The following is a 15,231-nucleotide window of genomic DNA, read 5'->3' on the forward strand; positions in this document are numbered from 1 at the left end:
TTTGTCTGAAAGTCGGAGACACCAGGGCTGCAGCCCTAACATACTCTGAGTTCACCAGCATGGATGTCTAATCAGAGTTTTCAATCCTAGATAGCAAAGGCTCGCTCTGTCTTAAAGTGCTGTGGGGACGTCAGATCTTAAATTTGGCTGATATCCTTTTTGCCTCAACTTAGTTGTCAAAAGAATTAAGATCACAGGATATAGAAGAGTATGCACCCTCTCCTTCTGTTCCTAAAGCTGAATCATAGCCCTAGTTAGGTGACTACTGATGTGCCACCTCTATACTATTTGAGTGCCCCATTGCTATTCGTCTGGTGCTTTCACCAGGAATACCTAAAATTCGGGGGGCGTGGCTTGGAGTGCAAAGAAGATGGCGGTGTGAGTGCTCAGCTCCGGCTCGACTGGACACCTTTATGCAAAGTTCACCGTCTACTTGTCACCCTAGGCAACCGGAATAGCAGGGAACAATTAATACGCCAATACAGCAAAGAAATGCGTGGAAGATAAGAACTTTCACAGTGGGGGAAGCGCCAGAACACGAATCGGCCCTGACCGCTTTCCGACGCCATGGCGAGATCCACCGCGACACATAGACAGTGGGGACCCCGGAAAATATTCGGACATTCCTGAATATCCATTCAATTGGATAGGCGGTTCCAGAGACGAAATACCCACCGCCAAACAAGAGAAAAGTAAAACTGGTATATGCAGAGCCGTATTCACACATTGCATTGATGCCTGAACTTACGATGGCGGACATCCACGAGGAGCTCTACTAGACCTACTAGCATCCTATGCAACCTGAATAGCAGGGAACGATTACTACACCAGTACAGCAAAGAACTGCATGGAAGATAAGATCCTTTACAGCAGAGGAAGCACCAGAGCACAAATCGGCCCTTGGGATGCTCCGACCACATGACGAGATCCACCGCATTATACAGATAATGGGGACCCCAGAAAATTCTTGGACATTCCTGAATAACCGCTCAATTGGATATGCGGTTCCAGAGACGAAATACCCGTCACCAAAAAAGAGGAAAGTAAGACTTGCACATTCATTCATCGCAGTACCCGCACATGGCACTGATGCCTGAACCTAACATGACGGTCACTGAGACAATCCACGTGGACCACCACTAGCCCACTCTGAAAGCGTGAGTAAGACACATGTAATCGAGCATGGCTTACAGCGTAATCTTATGCTTACACTACGCACAAGGGCTTCGCTATTCACTCGCCTATAGTGCACAAGGGCCAAACAAAATTGAGTGCCTGACCCTAAGATGACCCCTGCATGCTGTTCAACAGGCTAACTTTAATGTTTCTCGATCCCTGGAAAATCCCCAGAGAAGACAGCCATCATCCCAGTGCAGTCTCAGTGCCTGACATGGAATAGAGCTATAATAACGGCCAATAGCTCTGGCAAAAGCATCCTAAAAATTACAGCAGGACATGGATTTCACTTGCTGATTTCATTTGCTGCAACATGGAACAAGGAAATCTGCGAAGGAAATATATGGGAATACCACTGTGTTTCTCCTCGCACATATATAGACCTATTATTTACATCTATAGATCTGTTAAGAGATTGATGGGTACTTACCCCAGAACATCAATAGTCAAACTTTGTCGGGTCACTTGACCTCAAGAAGGCTGCCGCATACTGACAGTTTGATTATCCTTGATATTTCCAGATCAAACACTCCTCTTGCCTACAAAATATAATATCACCTAGTACAGGTACTAGTGAATTCATTGTTCAAACTCCATAATATGCTCTTCTGACAAATCCAGAGTTTGTGAAAAACCTCAACACAAGGAAGTACATATAATGGAAGATGGCTGAAAAAGAAAACAAGACCAATTGAAAGAGAGTTAAAGCAGACCCACCGAATCCAGGCTCCCCAGTCAAAACCAAACAAGACATTAACATGACTATGGATTCCATCCTAGCCCAACTTGCAGAAGTCAATGAGGTGGCAAAATCCACCAAAGAAAACACAGACTCCATGCAAGTCGAAATGTCCGCAATAGGCAAAGATATCAGGGATACCAACTATAGGATCCCCAAAGCTGAGAACAGAATTGGTCAGCTGGAAGACACGATGAGTATCACAAAAAAGTCAGCTCGGATCTTTAATTATAGTCTCATACCCTCACTAAACAGGAGCAGAAAAGGGAACATACGTATATTTGGAATTCCGGAAGGTATTGAGGATAAAGCAGGCTCCTTCATAGCATTTCTAGAGAAATGCGTTCTAGAGATGACCAAACTGATCTTCGATAAACGTCTGGAATTTGATAGAACCCACAGGGTGCCAAATAGGAAATACTCGAACCAATCACAGCTTAGACCCATTGTGTGTAAACCGCTGAGATTCCAACATGTCGAGCTTAGCCTTTCATTTACGAAGAAGCAAAATCACATACTGTGGAATAGAGACAAGGGGCCAGATGTATGATGGAAAATTGCATGTGCAAACTAGTTTTCAACCCGTTTGCGCATGCAAATTTCCTCTGGGCCATGTTCTAGCACTATTTTGCGAGTTGCAAATAATTTGCGACTCACAAAATAGTGTTTTGTGACTCACTATTAGGAAGGGGCATTCTCTTCCTAATAGCGACTCACAAGCCATGTACGAATGTTTTGCAACTGCAGTTGCGGTCGCAAAACACTCGCAATTTACTCCCCTCTTCAAGAGGGTGGTAATGCAGTCGCAAAGGTAAGGGGTCCCCAGGAGACCCCTTCCCCTTTGCAAATGCAGGACAAAATGTTTTTTAGGGAGGGGCAGGCAGTGGTCCCAGGGACCACTACCTGCCCTTAAAAAATTAAATGAAAACGTTTCATTTTTTATTTTAAATACTTCCCGCTTTCCTTTAAGGAAAACGGGCTGCATTTAAAAAAAAACTGCTTAATTGAAAAGCAGTCCCAGACATGGAGGTCTGCTGAGCCCAGCAGGCCACTATCCCTGGGAGTGCCAGCCATTCCCAATAGGGTCGCAAATTGTGAGTGCCTCATTAATTTTCAGGAGGCTTGCATTTTGCGACCCCATTGGGACTCGCAATCAGTGTCTGACACTGTTGTACATTGTAAACTGCAACTCGCAATTTGTGAGTCACAATTGAGCGCAAATTGCGAGTTGCAATTTACACTGGTCATACATCTGGCCCAAGATCTTTATCACTCAAGACTACTCGAAATCCACAGTTGTCATAAGGAAAAGCTTTCTGGCTCTTCGAGCCAGGATGAAGGAAATGGGATTTCAATATTCTTTTCCTGGCCCGGCGAGATATTGTGTGATTGTCCATGGTACCCCACATCTCTTCTCTGATGGTGTAACTCTTAAAATATTTCTAGACAACTATGAGGACCCAACGATGGACACTTCAGCCCAAACTGAACCTACGAGTAACAGACAGCGTTGAAAATTGAGTGATCAACTCTGTATGATCATTATACAGTTGAAATTAACTCTCTGGTAACCCACGAATGGAATCTTGACACTAACTTTAACTATGATTAAGAATCAATATTGTCTCTAAGGAACCAATCTGTAGGTATCACAGAAAAGATAACTCTAGATAATCATTACAGTAGTTGCTGCAATAACAGATATTATATTGGTGAAATAGAGTTGGTGAAATAGGTTTACTAGAATAATCAATGCCTAGCTGGCACCAATACCGCTTAAAGGTCAATGACCTTGGAATTACTTTTGAATTAGATCGTTCATGGTTTAAAGATTTAAAGGGTACTTATACAAGTTTATATAAGCTCACCAGTTGTAATATAGGATCTCCCACAAGCAGACTAATCTCTCGCTCAGGGTAGAGCTATACGGTAATTTGAGCAGTAGCTGGTGACCAATTGTTATTTCTCTTGTATGTGGCACTTACCTGCCTTATGTAGAACCCTTGTTAACCCACAAAAACAGGCAACATGATAATTTTAAGGCTGTTTAAAAAGCTCGACAACTTACAATATGATCAGACCAAGTTTAGTTTTCTTCTATAGTTTTGTTAGACCTCTCCTCTCAGATATGTGTCCCTGAGAGGAATGTGCTATCTTCTTGTTATCACCGTTCTTGCTGTTCAAATAGGCGGGAGGGAGGGTGTGATAGAGGGATGGGGGGACGGGTTGAGTTATGACATTGTCAATGTTTAAGAGTGATTCTTTTACTTTCCTATCCTTATGTTTTTTCCTTACTCTTATTTACACTTATTTTTACCTGGTGGTCAAAGGAGTACACACACTCTATACACACTTGAGACCTAGTCCCCATGGAGGAGCAAGACATTACAAAAATCTGAGGATAATTATAGTCCTGTTCACAGATCGTTTCATATTGATGAATATGAATTTTGTGATATCATTTAAAAACCTAGTATGATAACTTCACCCCACCAAATACATTAAAATTATATCAATGTATAAGGCCTTAACCATCCGGTGAAAAGGAAAAAGATTTTTGACTACATTTACAAACAAAACGCAGACATCACCTTACTGCAGGAAAGAAAACTAGAAGCCAATCTTGCGGAATCACTCAAAGGCACCCAATTCTCAGACGTAGTATATTCAGCTTCTATAGATAAGAAGAATGGGGGAGTTACACTGATTTCAAGGAACGCTAGGATAAACTTAATTTCCCACTCTGCTGACAAACAAGGGAGATGGGTTACGTCCAAACTATGAAAAGGAAACTGTGTCCTCTTTGTAACAAATATATATATTTATATGCGCCCACAAGTAATGACATTGATTTTTGGGAAGACCTAGAGAAAAACATTAAACTGATCCCAGACACTGCTATCTCAATCATTGCCGGTGATTTCAATCTCCCACTAATTCCAATTTAGACAGGAATTCCTCTTGCCAATTTAAGCCAAACAAATCTCATATGGCTCTCAAAAACCTCGTAAATAAATTTAAAATGATAGATGCTTGGAGATTACAGAACCCGACCAAAAGAGACTACATATTTTACTCCTTCCTGCACAATTCTTATTCTCGTATAGACTACTGTTTAATATCAGGGAATTCAATAAGTAATATAGACCAGACAACGATTGAACCGAGAGTGGTATCTGTTCAGTCCTGCATTACACTAACACTTACAGATTGCACTACTCCACTTAAAGAACCTCTATGGAGATTCAATGAAGAGGTCCTCTCCTCACCAGAAAAATAATAAAATGATCAAAGAGGTCATTAAAAACTACTTGCTTGAAAATAAGGAGAACGAGACATCACACCTCGTAAGATGGGAAGCATTACAATTCACTGTCAGAGGAGTAATTATCAAAATTAAATAAAAAATGATTAAAGAAGCAAATTCACAACTATTAAAACTAGAGAATGATGTTTCCAACATGGAAAACTGCATATTTTAAATAATGATCCCCAAATCTTAACCAAGATTCTAAATAAAAAATATGAATACAATAAAATAGTTCATAGTAGAGCAGGAATCTGGATAAATAAACAAAAAAAGTCTTCGACTCTGTGAGGCTAATAAAGCAGGGAAGACGTTAACTGCATACTTAAAATTTAAAAGCTAGAGATATGCTATCAACGCAATTAACGATGGTACAGGCAATATCCAAACTAACCTGCACAAAATTAAAGACTTTTACCAAAACGTATATGATTCTAACCTGAACGTAGCCCTCCCAGAACATCAGGAAATACCTTAAAGGGATAGAACTCAATACCTTAAGTGACCAATTGACCAAGAAAGGAACTCCATTAATGTCCCAATTGTTATGGAAGAAGTAGAAGCCGCCATTAGGAAACTCAAACCAGGTAAAGCACCTGGCCTGGATGGGTACAATGCCACCTTCTATAAAATGTTCACTGAACACCTAAGATATCCACTACTTCTCTTGTATGACCTTTTCGCATCTTCCAGACAAATAACAGGTACTCCAGCGGAAGCTATAATTACGGTCATTCCGATAGATGGTAAAGATACACTTCTGTCACAAACAAGATCCCTTTGGGCTCCTATTTAAAGCATACGGGTACTCACAGTTTTCATACATACATCATACAAAATCATCAGCAATCATAAAAAAACAAAAAAGGATAATATTAAGCTATATTTTTATTATATTGTTGAATATAGATATTTCTGATATGAAACTCAAAAAGTGCGTACAATAAATTCATAAAAACACATCCAAAATATACATCAAAAGTTCAATTTGACTCACAATTATAAAAAAACATAATCTAAAAGACTGTAATGACTGTTGGAAACAGAAGACCCAATATTATTTCATTAGCACACCAAGTCTTACAACCAAATGATTTCGAGGTCAACCCAATTTCATATTGTCCTTATTTTCAGTGACCCCAGGTGATGCTTGGGTGCTCAAGTAACACACAGCGACGAGTTTCGGTGGTACAAAATGATACACCACCTTTTTCAAGCTTAACGTTATGAATCAGTGTTTCCCAATATAAATCTAAAAACAATAATATATAAAATGTACAATTAAAATTCAAGTACATGGATCAATTTTAAAACTTGTGCTGTAATACATTTGATTGTTATACTACTTCATTAAGCTACTGCTAATGATCATATATATATACACAAGAAACAAATAATTCTCTAGCCATATATTCAATCCATTTATATTTCCATTTTGGTTTCATGCTTGATGATTCAACAACTATCCATACACCATATTCCAAAGATCTTATATCATGCATCCATACATACACATACACTTCCTACAGGTACCCACCGATTGCGAAACATTCCAGTGACCAGTAAGAGAAATATTTCTTCCTCAGGTGCAGTTATTTTTGCCTCCAGAACACACAATACGTGAAAAGGGATGTATAACATAGGTGTTCTCCCTGTAGAGAGTAAAAACACAAATACGAATGTTATACTGTATTCTAATAATCATGGTTCTTATTTTTAATTGATGTGGCCACTCTAAAAAAGGCAATACCTTAATTTGTGCTTTCCTTTAATTTGTTCTTTTATTTAATTTGTAAACGAACAGACTGTACACGATGTTGCATCAGCCTTCAATGTTTTGCTACAATCACGAGTAATGAAATCCTAAGATAGAAAAGTTCTTTTTAAAAAATATGTTATTGTCATCATTCTCATCGACCCGTCCCCATAATGCTTATTAAATTATATCCAAAAGTGCTTTCTACCTTCTTAGAACTCCATCTATGTTCCGCCCCTGGAGCTGTGGCGAAAAATCTTCTGTTAACTTAGACCGACTCTTGGTGGGTTAAATAAATAACTCCTTCGATATACCCAATTGCCTAAGTGTAAAGAACATATAGTAACCATCCTAGTCATAATTCAAACAAACCATCATGGGAAAACAGTCCTATTTCATCGTGTGAAGGATATGCAATATATATAATGGTGGGTTCAACCCTCGCTCATTACCCGAAGCGGACTTAAGAACATATGCACGATATCACAACGTAAAATATCGAAGGGCACTAATGTTAACTAGCCCTTAATCGTATGTCCGTGAAACGAAAATTACACTAACACTGATCCCCCATTGTGAGGCTACAAAATTGTTCAATAGCGGTACTCAATACATAAATGACGGCAACGGGGTTTGAAAATTATCTCGTGTCCATTCTAACCAAAGCAATGAAGGTTGGTTATAAAGCACCCAACATGTGGTGTTCTCCTCATTGCCACGAGGCACCAATGAAAGCGTTGCCCAAAAGGTACATGCTAGGACTCACCAGGACATAAAAAGTCTCCAAGCCTGCTCCAAACGTCTCCGCACCCAACCGATCTTTACCGGCAAGCCGAGTGCCCCGCCTATAAATAGTCCTCCATCGCTCTCTAATAATGACGCTTCTCATGGAAAGGGAAAGTGGACTAGTGTTTGTAAAGCGCGCGCCATCTTAACCTGGGCTAGAAAATACTAAAATCAATGAATACAGGCAATGCGAATGTTTCACTTACGCATATTCCCTTATTGCTTGCCACTGATTAAATTCTAAGGCGAAAAAACCTTTACATATTATTGCTAAAAACTACCTTCAACAAGAGCTCTGCTCGGAATGGCGGTCTCACTGGAACCCGCATGTGGTCCATCGTAAGCATCGATCTTGTTTAAATAGTATAAGATCTAAACCGTTTATAGTAAGTATTTATTTAGCCTCATCCTACACCCCAAATTTTATTAAAAGATGGGACAACAAAGGCAAAAAAAACGGTCAAAATCTAAATCTAAGCTACCAACAAATGTAATGAAGTCATATGGTGCATACAAATTTTGCACACAATAATGCACTAATGTCTCGTGGTGGCTAAACATTACCATGGATACCTCTAGAAACGGCTAATAGGTTAGGTAAACCCTCCTTATCAGTCTTCTTATGGAAATCTAATCGGACCGAGTCTCATCATGATACATCCCACACTATCTATGCTGGAGACCCATATTCACTGTGTAATGAATATATACGAACTGGGGCGCAAAAGAAGTCAAAATCTAAACTTATACCAAAGCATTAATTTGCATGATATTATATAGCAAATCTTATTGGATAAGTCTTTCCCATTCTTCTCGAGAATTCAATCCTTGCCTAATGGTATTTAGAATTGATATATACCATTGTTCCCTACACTTCCTTTTCTCCTCCATATTGCCACCTCTTTTGTTCATAATGACTTTTTCCAGTATATACCAACCAAAATCCGTATCCTTGTGTCCCATTTCTAAAAAATATGCTACCAAGGGTGCATTAAGCTTTTTTGTTTTGATGGCAGATCTGTGTTCCAACAGGCGTATTCTCAACTCACGGCTGGTTTCCCCTACATAAGCATATCCACAGGGGCATCTAATCAAATAGATGATATTCTTGCTGCGACAATTATTTAAAGTATGCGCAACAACCGTTCTGCCATTATGTTTCAATTCCTTCGCTACTATGCATTGAGGACACAATGAGCAACTGCCACATCTGGTGTTGCCTTTAGGCGTAGAGTTATCAATAGTCCTTTGTCTATGAACAGGTTCCTCCCTGTAAGTATGAACTAATTCGTTGCGTAGATTAATGTTTCTCTTGTACGCAAACAAAGGTCTCTCAAGTTTGGTATTTTCCTCATCATTCAAAATATTCCAGTGCCTATTTATCAAATTCTTAATCTTGTTGCTAATCTCATAAAACTGACTGACAAATACTATTTTGGTCATTTTGTTGTCAATTTTAGGGTCATCAAACATTGCCTCCCTGTTGTAAAATCTCGCTCTTTTAAAAGAGTGTGATATTAATTTCTTAGGGTATACCCTATCTTTTAATTTGCTCTTCAAAATTTCTGAGTGTTTATAAAAATTGTTAAGCTCAGTACAATTTCTTCTAAGACGAAGGAATTGGCTAAATGGTATGTTGTCCTTCTGGGATCTGGGGTGGAAACTAGAATAATGAACTAGTGTGTTCTTGTTCATTGGCTTGGTATAAAGTTCAACTTCCAATCTTCCACCCACAGATCCAATGGAGACATCCAGATAGTCAACCCTGTCTCTGCTATAATGGGCCGTGAACCGAAGGTGATCATCTCCTATATTGAGCCAACTCAAAAATTCTTCTAACTGTTCTATGGGACCATTCCATATAAAAAAAGACATCGTCAATGAAGCGATGCCATTCCTCAATAAAATGGTGCCAGTTCATTGTATATATGCTGTCTCTCAAACTCACCTACATACAAACATGCTAGACTAGGAGTACATGTAGCGCCCATGCTGGTCCCTTTCTTCTGGCGAAAGAGTTGATTCTTAAATAGGAAGATGTTATTTTTCAATACCAAATCTGTACATTCAACAATAAACTCTTTACTGACACCCTCCATTTCCATATTTTCCAATATTGCCTGTATAACATCAACAGTGGTTTGTTGTGGAATGTTAGTATATAAAGCCTCAATGTCTAGGGATACCAGACACTGAGTATTTACACAAAAAGATTTGTTTTCCACCAAACTAATAATGTGGGTAGAGTCCCTCATATAAGACTTGAGTTGACTTACCAAGGGTTTAAGGAAAAAATCAATGTATTTGCTGAAAGGTTCTAATAATGAACCTAAACAGCTAACTATGGGTCGCATAGGGGGATCCTTATGCACCTTGGGTAGGCCATACATAGCTGGAATCTTGGGGTTGCCATTATGAAGAAATCTGAACGCTTCCTCGCAGATCAACTCCCTATCTCTCGCTTCATCCAAGAGATCATTACATTTTTTGGATAGTACAACTAGTTCCCTCTCATTGACCTTTTCATAATGTGCTTATACATTTAAAAGTTTCAACATTCTGTTGTTATAATCTTGGGTATCGAATACGACCACTCCCCCGCCCTTATCAGCGGGCTTGATTGTAATCGAGTAGTCTTCTTTCAAAGTACTAATTGCAATCCGTTGTGTCCTCTCTAAATTCTGAGTAAAACACATATCTTTCTTCAGAACATTTTGAATATCAGTTTCGACAACCTTTTTCAAATGTCTCAATGTTTTTCCCCACCTGAGCTAGGGAGGGTGTGAAGATGGATTTAGGTTTAAATCCTGTGATATTATGAGACTCTTGTGTAGGTCTCCCATAAAAAAATCTCCTTAGTCTAATTTTCCTGAAGAAGGATCCCAAATCCCTCTCTAGCTGAAATCTATTAACTCTTGCTGTGGGAACAAAACTAAAACCTTTACCTAAAATTTCTGTTTCACTATTACTAAGGGATCTGCTTGACAGGTTGATGATAGGAATTTTATCTATCGCCAATATCTCTGGCGTCTGGTCTGCATATATTCCTGTGGGGGGTGGTTGCGTGCTTGTTGAACCCCTGTTTGATTTGCGTTGTATCTCCCCCTCCTGTTTCTTTGCTCTAAAAAAGTACCCTGTTGTTCATTGGGTCCCCTGCTGTTGTCTTCCCTTTGTACATACTCCTCTTCACTGCTGGATCCTGATGTTTCAGAAAAAGTAATATGTTTCCTGCCCCCCCGAGTATATCTCGGTCTTTTAAATGCATTTCTATCCCACCCTTGGTCATTTTTCTGTTCATAATACTTCTCTTTAAGGTATGGATAAGGAAGCTCTTGACTAAATCTATTGATGTCCTCTTTGAGTTTATTTGTTTTTTATTTATCAAATACTCCCTATAGCCATAAACATCCTTGTTGATTTCTTCTAATTTTGATTTGGCATCTTCTAGACCTGTTCTCTCTTTTAATTCTAGTTCTAATTTCTCTATGGCTTCCCTCTCTATAATAATTACTTCTTGGGCTGTCTCTATGATTAAGAGCATCCAATCCCGACTACAGCGATTGGATATCTGAGTCCAAATTTCTAAAGATTTCTTGATTTCAATGAATAACCCAGGTTCATTGCGTACCTGTAACCCAATTGGGATGACCCCAGATTTAACATATTCTATCAAAAACTCCGCATGGGCCTCAGTTCTAATTAATTTTTTCTTTAACCCCTTCGACGCTCATGACGGAACGGTTCCGTCAGGAGCGTCGGTTGAGCTGTGCTCATGACGGAACCGTTCCGTCATGACCACGCCCGCGCAAGCAGCGCTCAGCACAGCAGGGGAATCCGCCCCGCATGGAAGGGGTTAAATTAAGCAACATTCCCCATTTTTCGCCTTTACCCGCGATTACAGTGAATGTATTGCACTTCTTACTAAGAACTATAGACCAATCTCCCTGATAAACCTCAACTACAAAATATATGCTATGATTTTAGCTAGCGGAATACAAAAACATATTACCAAACTCATTCAGCCCTTCCAAACAGGATTCCTAAAAAATAGCTTCTCGAGCGATAATACCAGGACTTTTTGCCACGCAATTGAAAAAGCGAAATACTCATCTCCCCGACTGTCGCCATAACACTCGATACAGAAAAAGCATTCGATAAAGTTGATTGGACTTTCCTACATGCGACACTTAGGAAATTTAATCTGGGAGACTCCTTAATACGTATGATCATGGCATTATATCACAACCCAAAGGCGAAAGTTAGAGCAGGAGGCGCTATCTCTTCTTCATTCCAATAAAACAGGGAACCAGACATGGATGACCCCTGTCGCCCTCCCTTTTCCTACTAGTAATTGAACCATTCCTCCGATATCTAAGGGGAAATCAAAATATCCCCGGCATAGACTTCGGCAACACTAATTTCAAAGTTGCAGCTTATGCAGACGACATACTGGTGGTCTCTAAAGAGGCAGCAGTAGCGATACTGGCTCTCATGAGATCTCTATAGGAATTTGCAGAGGTATCGGGCTACACCCTTAATGAGGACAAGACAGAAGTTAAGTTACTTAATCTATGTGGTGGTAGAGATGTACTGGGAGATAAATACCTAGGTGTAGAATTCTCAAATAACCTTATCACTACATCAGAAGAAAATGAAACTATTATCCATAAAAAAGTTACAAAACCACTGAATGGATGGTCACCAAAATTAAAATGATAATGCCTCTTGTCAACTACCTCATTAGTATGCTACCAATGATATTATCAGGAAGCTTCCTAAAGAAAATCGATAAGGCCCTACTCCTGAGGCGGAAGCCGGGAGCTGTAATTTCCTGTTTTTAGCAGTTTTAAACATTTTAAACTTTTGAGTGTACAGAATTTACCTGTGTCTTGTCTCCATTGCCCAGGAGCCTGCTGATTACGAGCAGCGCCCCCTCTCACTCGCCGTAAACGCCCTCGGGCCGCCGCCATTGACAGCGTGCAACGAGGCCACGCCCCCCGCTGGCCACGCCCCCCCCCCCGCCGAGTACATAAGCGCTGAATACGAGCGCCACCGTCAGAAAACCCCTACTCCTGAGGCGGAAGCCGGGAGCTGTAATTTCCTGTTTTTAGCAGTTTTAAACATTTTAAACTTTTGAGTGTACAGAATTTACCTGTGTCTTGTCTCCATTGCCCAGGAGCCTGCTGATTACGAGCAGCGCCCCCTCTCACTCGCCGTAAACGCCCTCGGGCCGCCGCCATTGACAGCGTGCAACGAGGCCACGCCCCCCCGCTGGCCACGCCCCCCCCGCCGAGTACATAAGCGCTGAATACGAGCGCCACCATCAGAAAACCCCTACTCCTGAGGCGGAAGCCGGGAGCTGTAATTTCCTGTTTTTAGCAGTTTTAAACATTTTAAACTTTTGAGTGTACAGAATTTACCTGTGTCTTGTCTCCATTGCCCAGGAGCCTGCTGATTACGAGCAGCGCCCCCTCTCACTCGCCGTAAACGCCCTCGGGCCGCCGCCATTGACAGCGTGCAACGAGGCCACGCCCCCCCCCGCTGGCCACGCCCCCCCCGCCGAGTACATAAGCGCTGAATACGAGCGCCACCATCAGAAAACCCCTACTCCTGAGGCGGAAGCCGGGAGCTGTAATTTCCTGTTTTTAGCAGTTTTAAACATTTTAAACTTTTGAGTGTACAGAATTTACCTGTGTCTTGTCTCCATTGCCCAGGAGCCTGCTGATTACGAGCAGCGCCCCCTCTCACTCGCCGTAAACGCCCTCGGGCCGCCGCCATTGACAGCGTGCAACGAGGCCACGCCCCCCCGCTGGCCACGCCCCCCCCCCCCGCCGAGTACATAAGCGCTGAATACGAGTGCCACCATCAGAAAACCCCTACTCCTGAGGCGGAAGCCGGGAGCTGTAATTTCCTGTTTTTAGCAGTTTTAAACATTTTAAACTTTTGAGTGTACAGAATTTACCTGTGTCTTGTCTCCATTGCCCAGGAGCCTGCTGATTACGAGCAGCGCCCCCTCTCACTCGCCGTAAACGCCCTCGGGCCGCCGCCATTGACAGCGTGCAACGAGGCCACGCCCCCCCGCTGGCCACGCCCCCCCCTGCCTCCCCACACTATAACATGTGCCACTGGAGGAAGCGCAGCGGACGAGCGCAGCGGGAGCGCCGGATACGCGCCAAAGGCGCGCCAAAGGCAAGCCCGTCTGGGCCCGTCCGGGCCCAGACGGACCCAGGACCAGGGACGCTGTTTGATGACCCTTATGATCGGGTGGTGTATACTAGAGAAGCGCTTCGTGCACTCCAACCTAAGAAGGTCCTTGCGTGCCACCACTCGCACGCTGAAGGTACACCCTTCTCCAATTGTATGCGCTGCTATCCAACTCCCCTGAGCTCGACAAAACCCAGATTAAAGATAGGACTTCTTAACTGCCGCTCCCTTCCTAAACACGCGATCGAAACCAACCTGTTAATCCAAGACCATGATTTCGATCTATTGTTTTTAACGGAAACATGGCTATCAGATAGCTCCGACTCGGATATCGTCACGACCCTTCCCCCAGGTTACCTTTGCCAAGCCCTACATAGACCCAAAGGGAGGGGAGGGGGGGTAGCCATAATCTTCAGGGAACAATTTACTTGTAGAACCTCCAACGCCCATATTGAGGACTGCGAAAGCTGTCAATTCTCCATTCAAACGTCCCCAGCCCACTCCCTGTCAGGGCTACTGATCTACCGCCCCCCAGGTGCCCCAGGGAATTTCCTTAATGCCGTCATCGAATCAGTGTCACAACTAGCATCTTCTGCCTCCAAATTCCTTATGCTAGGCGACCAAAACCTCCACCTCTTGAACCCTACGGACCGGATAGCCTCTGACCTCCTTCAAGACCTATTGTCACTCAATATCCGACTGGCCAACAACGAGCCGACTCATGAAAAGGGACATCTACTGGATCCCATCCTCACTAATGTAGCAACTATCACCACCAGTCCACCCGTGACCCTTCCATGGACGGACCATTTTCTTGTCCCTTTCTTCTGGGAAATACCCGCCACGAATCCCCTAACCACTAAAATTCAGGTCACCGACAGAAGGTGGCGTAAACTCTCACCTGGGGAATGGGCCGCCGCCCTTGCAGACTCCATCCCCGATCTCTCAACCGATCCGGCCACAGCCGACAAGCAGTTTAATGAGTGGATTACCTCTTCTCTAGACACACTTCTCCCCAAAACTGCAACCTTTAAACATCCCAAAAGAGTATCCTCTGCTCTATGGTACACCCCAGAGCTTAAGCCCTGCGCCAAGAGTGCAAGAGAACGGAACGCACTTGGAGAAAAAACAAATCGGAAATTAACAAAGACTTCTATTCTACCTCCCTCTCAATTTATAAAACTGCTATTCGAAAAACTAAGAGCGCTTTCTTCCAGGAAAGAATAGAAAAAGCGGGCTGCTCCAGTAAGGAAGCCTACCCCA

The 15,231-nt window shown here is 42.1% G+C and overlaps 1 protein-coding gene across 6 annotated transcripts in view; it reads left to right on the forward strand.

The window, feature by feature from the left end:
• LOC146865554 (baculoviral IAP repeat-containing protein 1-like) overlaps positions 1-15,231 on the forward strand; it is a 1,189,967-nt gene that overhangs the window by 662,940 nt on the left and 511,796 nt on the right. The gene's annotated exons all lie outside the window — the stretch shown is intronic.

Source organism: Triturus cristatus, chromosome 2_1 (assembly GCF_964204655.1).
Source record: "Triturus cristatus chromosome 2_1, aTriCri1.1, whole genome shotgun sequence".
Lineage (NCBI taxonomy): Eukaryota > Metazoa > Chordata > Amphibia > Caudata > Salamandridae > Triturus > Triturus cristatus.